At 47.5% G+C, this 5,951-nt stretch overlaps 1 long non-coding RNA gene across 1 annotated transcript; it reads left to right on the forward strand.

Annotated features, from left to right (window-relative positions):
- The first annotated feature begins 1,493 nt into the window (after positions 1–1,493).
- On the forward strand, positions 1,494–3,457 carry LOC117661072 (uncharacterized). Its single transcript, XR_004589868.3, has 2 exons — positions 1,494–1,867; positions 3,278–3,457. It is a non-coding gene; the product is annotated as an uncharacterized LOC117661072 (long non-coding RNA).
- Positions 3,458–5,951: the final 2,494 nt, after the last annotated feature.

Raw genomic sequence — 5,951 nt, forward strand, 5'->3', positions numbered from 1 at the left:
AAAGCTGCCTTTTTTGCAATTGACCGATGGGGATTTTGTCAATGCCGATGATGTTCAAGGAAGGATTATTCTTCTAAAAAAGAACTTTCAGTCCTCCCAAGTGATTGTTAAAAAACAAGATCGCTCACATAAAACTTGAAGCTGATTTTGATTTGAGCTTATTCATTGGAGCTTGTATATTTGCTTATTTTCTCTCTCTCTCTCTCTCTCTCTCTCTCTCTCTCTCTCTCTCTCTCTCTCTCTCTCTCTCTCTCTCCCTCTCCCTCTGTGTGTGTGTGTGTGTGTGTGTGTGTGTTTGTGTTTGTGTTTGTGTTTGTGTTTGTGTCTGTGTATCCAAAGCAGCTGGGCCACCCTTGATAATCGCTGTTAGTTTTTCTCCCTTCCAACATGCTTAAGGAAATGCCTAGAATGAGATATTGCCGAAACGGGTAAAATAAAAATAGCAAGTCACAGCAAACAGACCAATCATGCAGAAAGAGAAATTGGGTGGTTTTATTGTTTATTGAAAGTCATATTATGATCATATTCTGCTCGATAGATATTTATGCCTGTAATTTTTGACGCCGTGCTCATTTAAAACAGAAACAAGATGGGGAGAAGAAGAGGATAATAATAGGGGATAATATCCTGTAATAAAGGCAGGATAAAAAAAAATATAATAAAGGGGCAGGAGAATTTAAACAATCGAAAAATAAACAGGCGTTGCTTCATGGAGCTGGTAGGAACTGGATTCCTGAATTTGAGAGAGAGAGAGAGAGAGACTTTGACCTGTGCAAGGGGGCGTCTCTGCCCACCCAAAAATACAAATCATCAAGGACAGGTAGACCTCGACTTATTCGAATGGGGAATAGATCCTCAAATGGGGATTTTGCAGTATCCTTCCCCTGGAGTGGGGAGGGAATGGAGATTTTGCAGTATCCTTCCCCTGCCACACCCACCAAGCCACACCCACAGAACCGGTAGTAAAAAAATTTGAATTTCAGCACTGCTTTAAAGATATTTAAAAAGATATATATTTTGAAGATTAAACATAAAATTAAAAAAGACACTGGGAAATACTTAAAATAAAGTTTCAGCAGGTTCTGACCAGTTCTGGAGAACAGGTAGCGGAAATTTTGAGTAGTTCGGAGAACCGGTAGTAAAAATTCTGACTGGCCCCGCCCCCATCTATTCTCTGCCTCCCAAGTCCCAGCTGATCGGGAGGAAATGGGGATTTTGCAGTATCCTTTCCCACCACACCCACCAAGCCACACCCACCAAGCAATGCCACACCCACCAAGCCACACCCACAGAACCGGTAGTAAAAAAATTTGAAACCCACCCCTGCTTCAGATATCACGAAATATTTATTGCGTTGTTCTTGCTTTCTGGATATTTTGCACAGCTGGGTGGGGTTTTTCAGGGGTCTTGCTTGGTGAGCCTCTCCAGGAAAGACCAGGAAACGAGGACCAACTGCCAGAAGGGAGTTGCTAGGAGACTCAAAGAAGAATTCTAGAGTCTTGGTCTTCCAACTGCCATCCTTTTCCTTCTGGTTGGTGGGAGCTGGCTGCTTTACGCCCTGCTGCAGCCCTTGCGTGGAGGAAGAGTAAAGTTAAGGCAGGGAGAAAGGAGGAGGGAGAAGAGAAGGAGGTACCCCTTGAAGGAGAATCTGACCAAGAAGGCAGTCATCCTGGCTTGGACCACATGCTACGGAGGCATGGTCAAGAGGAGGTACCTGTGGTGGAGTTTGCTATGGCAACTTAGGATGAAGTTGCCCCTGCCTTTCCTGGGCCGCAAAATGCACCAGAGGATGGCCCTGGGTTCAAATGACGAAGCCGTGAGAAAGAATGGTGAAGCCGGAGTGTCCCATCTCCGAAAGCATCTGTAGGTCAGTCCCCAAGAAGGGGGGGGTCAATGAAGGAGACCCTCAAGGTTGGATGTCAACCTTCTCAGGTAGACCAGGCAGGAAACAAGACTTTTGCAAGATCCAATCTGGGTCAGTCCCCGGGACCACAGGTTTTGTCTTCTGAGCTTTCAGACTCGTGCTGGAGCCCATCCTCAGGGAGCTTCTCTCTAGCAGAGTGTGTGCTGTTCTGTGTGTGGTATTCATAGTGCTTGTTCTTTGTGGCTTTTGGGGTGTGGGTTGGGGTGATGGCTTGTTTGTGCTGCCCATTTTTAAGCACTTGAGAAGCTGGTGATAAACTGACGAGGGGCCCGTTTCCCAGACTTCAATCATTTCCCTGGCTGTTTTTGTGCCTGCTCGTCCGACAATCTTAATTCTATTTTATTGGAAAGACTTTATTGGAATCTCGCCTTAGTCTTGCCTAACTCTCTCCCACTGTCTTTTTTACAGCCTGGGAAGTTAGGGAGTGTCTGGTCCTCAGGTTATGACCACTGCAGCATCCCCGTGGTCATAGGGTCAAAATTCCGGCACTTTAGTCACCGGCATGTATTTATCATGGACCCTGAGTTCGTGTGGTCACCATCTGCTACCTTCCCAACTGGCTTTCAACAAAGCCAGATTTGATCAAGACCGTGGGATTGGCTTAATGGCTGTGGTAAAAAAAAAAAAAAAAGTGGTCATAAAACTGAGTGTGAGTTCAAACAGTCACTGAATGAACTGTTGTTAAGTCTACGTATACAGTGGATATGCCATACTGAAGGCCTAACTGGACCACATCTAATCAAAGTCAAAGGATGCAGACAGGTGTCCGGAGCAAGACGCTAAGGGATGGTATCAGGGTTGGGATTCAAAAATTTTAGCAACCGGTTCTCTGCCCAGCTGCTGGGTGGACGTGGATATGGTGAGCGTGGCCTAATCAGCCTCCTGCACAATGGTGGAGGGGAGTGTTTTCACCCTCCCCAGGCTTTGGAGGCTTTTTTTGAGCCTCCGGGAGGGCAAAAACGGCCTCTCCCAGGCTCCGGAGGCCCTCCAGAGACTGGAAATGGGCCCATTTTCAGACTTCTGGAACTTCCGGGAGGCCCGTTTTTTGCCCTCCCAGAGCCTCCACGCGGGCACTGCACTTACCTGGCATCCAAAATGGGCCACGTGGAGACTCCTGGAAGGGGAGGGGAGGGGGACAAGGTGAGCGGGGCCAGCCAGTGCTTGCAACTACCGGTTCGGCAAACCAGATGTAAAATTAGCATCCAGGTCACCCAAACTGGTCCGAACCGGCTGAATCCCAACCCTGGATGGCATTCAGGCAGAAGTCTGTGAGATGGAATGACAGACCCACTCACTCTACCCGCGGAACTGATCTACCCAGAGATGTGACTTAGCTCGTTGTTATCCTCTCAGTTTCCGTTCAAGGTTCTCAGAGGAGATGGATTTTCCAACGTTCAACTGAGGACATCAAGCTAGAGATACCAGACAAGTTCCAATCTAGCCAGCTGCCGGATGAGCTACGGAGTCTGATGTCCCCCCTCTGCATTCAGCCTAGTCATCGGTCAATAAACAGCATGTTTGCTTATATTGGAAGCTTGTGTTGGCTAACTGTATCACGGGTGATAAGGCAATGAGGTCATCGCAACAAAGCTGTTCAAGAGGATATTGCCAAGGCACAGTGAGTTCCAGTCCTGCCTTAGGCATGAAAGGCAGCTGGGTGACTTGGGGCCAATCACCAGGAGATGGGGAGTTCTAGTCCTACCTTGGACATGAGAGCCAGATGGGTAACTTTGGGTCATTCAGCAGGAGACAAGTGAGTTCTAGTCCTGCCTTAGGCATGAAAGCTGGATGGATAACTTTGGGCCAGTTCCCAGAACTTGGTGAGTTCTAGTCCCACCTTAGGCATGAAAGCTGGCTGGGTAACGGGTTGGCTGGCTCCCCACTCCAGGGGAAGGATACTGCAAAATCCCCATTCCCTCTCCACTCCTGGGGAAAAGATTTTGCAAAATCTCCATTCCCACCCCACTCCAGGGGAAGGATATTGCAAAATCCCCATTCTCTCCCCACTCCAGGGGAAGAATACTGCAAAATCCCCATTCCCACCCCACTCCTGGGGTAAAGATACTGCAAAATCCCCATTCCCTCCCCATTCCTGGGGGAAGGATACTGCAAAATCTCCATTCCCTCCCCCACTCTGAGGCCAGCCAGAGGTGGTATTTGCCGGTTCTCCGAACTACTCAAAATTTCCGCTACCGGTTCTCCAGAACCTGTCAGAACCTGCTGGATTTCACCTCTAATAGGGTGTCTTTGGAAAACTTCTCGACTGTCCCCAATCTCTTCCCACAGAGCATTATTATCTTCTCAGGTGTTTTGCTAACCCCTTCTGTAATCAGGAGCAACCTTGTATATTTCACAAGGCGCTGAGTGGTGCCAGGGGAAGAGAGACGGGGGGGGGAGGGGGGCTGCTACTCTTGTTTCAATTCATTACCCAGTTTAATTGCATTTTGCAAAGGTTGCTGCTGGAGGGTCAGCAGCTATTAAGGGAAATGAACCTTCCGGAGAAAGACTTCCTTTCCTGCTTTTCATACACACTTAGCTGACCTTTGCTAGAAGACAGCTTCAGGCCCTCACCCCCTCAAGGAAGCCTCCTGAGATCCAGCCACTCAGCTGCCAATGGATTTCAAAAAAAGAGAGATCAGCCTCATAACTAGGACAATGTGCATTTTCTGGAGCTTTTTTCTGCTACCTCCAGCAAAATGTAGAGTTGCCCGAAAGGAAGTCCACCCTCAATTTAGAACAACCGCCCGTAAGCCAAGGGAAGAAGAGAAGATCCAGGACACCTAATAATAATGATAATAAATATGATGACAACTTTACATGGGCATGGCTTAAGATGGGAACCATCAAGAAAGAAACAGAAGGCTTAATACTGGCTGCTCAAGAACAAGCACTACAAACTAATGTCATGAAAGCGAAGATACAAAAATCCACCGACAATCCAAACTGCTGACTTTGCAACAACAAAGTCAAAACTGTTTCACATTTAATATGTGAATGCAGCAAAATCACACAAACCGATTACAAAACTAGACACAACCGAGTTGCTAAATTAATCCACTGGTCATCCAAGAATCCTGGATCCATAGTCCAGCATTGTGTTCTCCACCAAGGGTCAGGTTGAGGTCTCTGGCAAAGCCACCAGCTGATTAATACGTTTCTGAGTCACACTGTTAGGCAATTTAGAGCACAAGAACAATCAAATCCAAGGTCCAATCAAATTATCCCACCAAAAATTACAGAGGGGGGAGTTTCATTATTTAGACTGCAGCATTCATTGCTTTGTTATTTGGTGATTTCCCCATTGTCACCCAGCCAGCTTTCATAACTATGGCGGGACTAGAACTCACCGTCTCCTGGTGATTGGCCCAAAGTCATCCAGACAGATTTCATAACTAAGGCAGGACTAGAACTCACCGTCTCCTGGTGATTGGCCCAAAGTCACCCAGACAGCTTTCATAACTAAGGCAGGACTAGAACTCACCGTCTCCTGGTGATTGGCCCAAAGTCACCCAGCCAGCTTTCATAACTAAGACGGGACTAGAACTCACCGTGTCCTGGTGATTGGCCCAAAGTCATCCAGACAGCTATCATACCTAAAGCAGGACTAGAACTCACCGTCTCCTGGTGATTGGCCCAAAGTCACCCAGACAGCTTTCATAACTAAGACAGGACTAGAACTCACCGTCTCCTGGTGATTGGCCCAAAGTCACCCAGACAGCTATCATACCTAAAGCAGGACTAGAACTCACCGTCTCCTGGTGATTGGCCCAAAGTCACCCAGCCAGCTTTCATAACTAAGACGGGACTAGAACTCACCGTCTCCTGGTGATTGGCCCAAAGTCACCCAGACAGCTTTCATAACTAAGGCAAGAATAGAACTCACCGTCTCCTGGTGATTGGCCCAAAGTCACCCAGACAGCTTTCATAACTAAGGCAAGACTAGAACTCACCGTCTCCTGGTGATTGGCCCAAAGTCATCCAGCTGGCTTCCATGCCTAAAGTGGCAGTAGAACTCATGTTTTCCTGC

The sequence above is a fragment of the Pantherophis guttatus genome, chromosome 13, assembly GCF_059756535.1.
Source record: "Pantherophis guttatus breed Tessera chromosome 13, ASM5975653v1, whole genome shotgun sequence".
NCBI lineage: Eukaryota > Metazoa > Chordata > Lepidosauria > Squamata > Colubridae > Pantherophis > Pantherophis guttatus.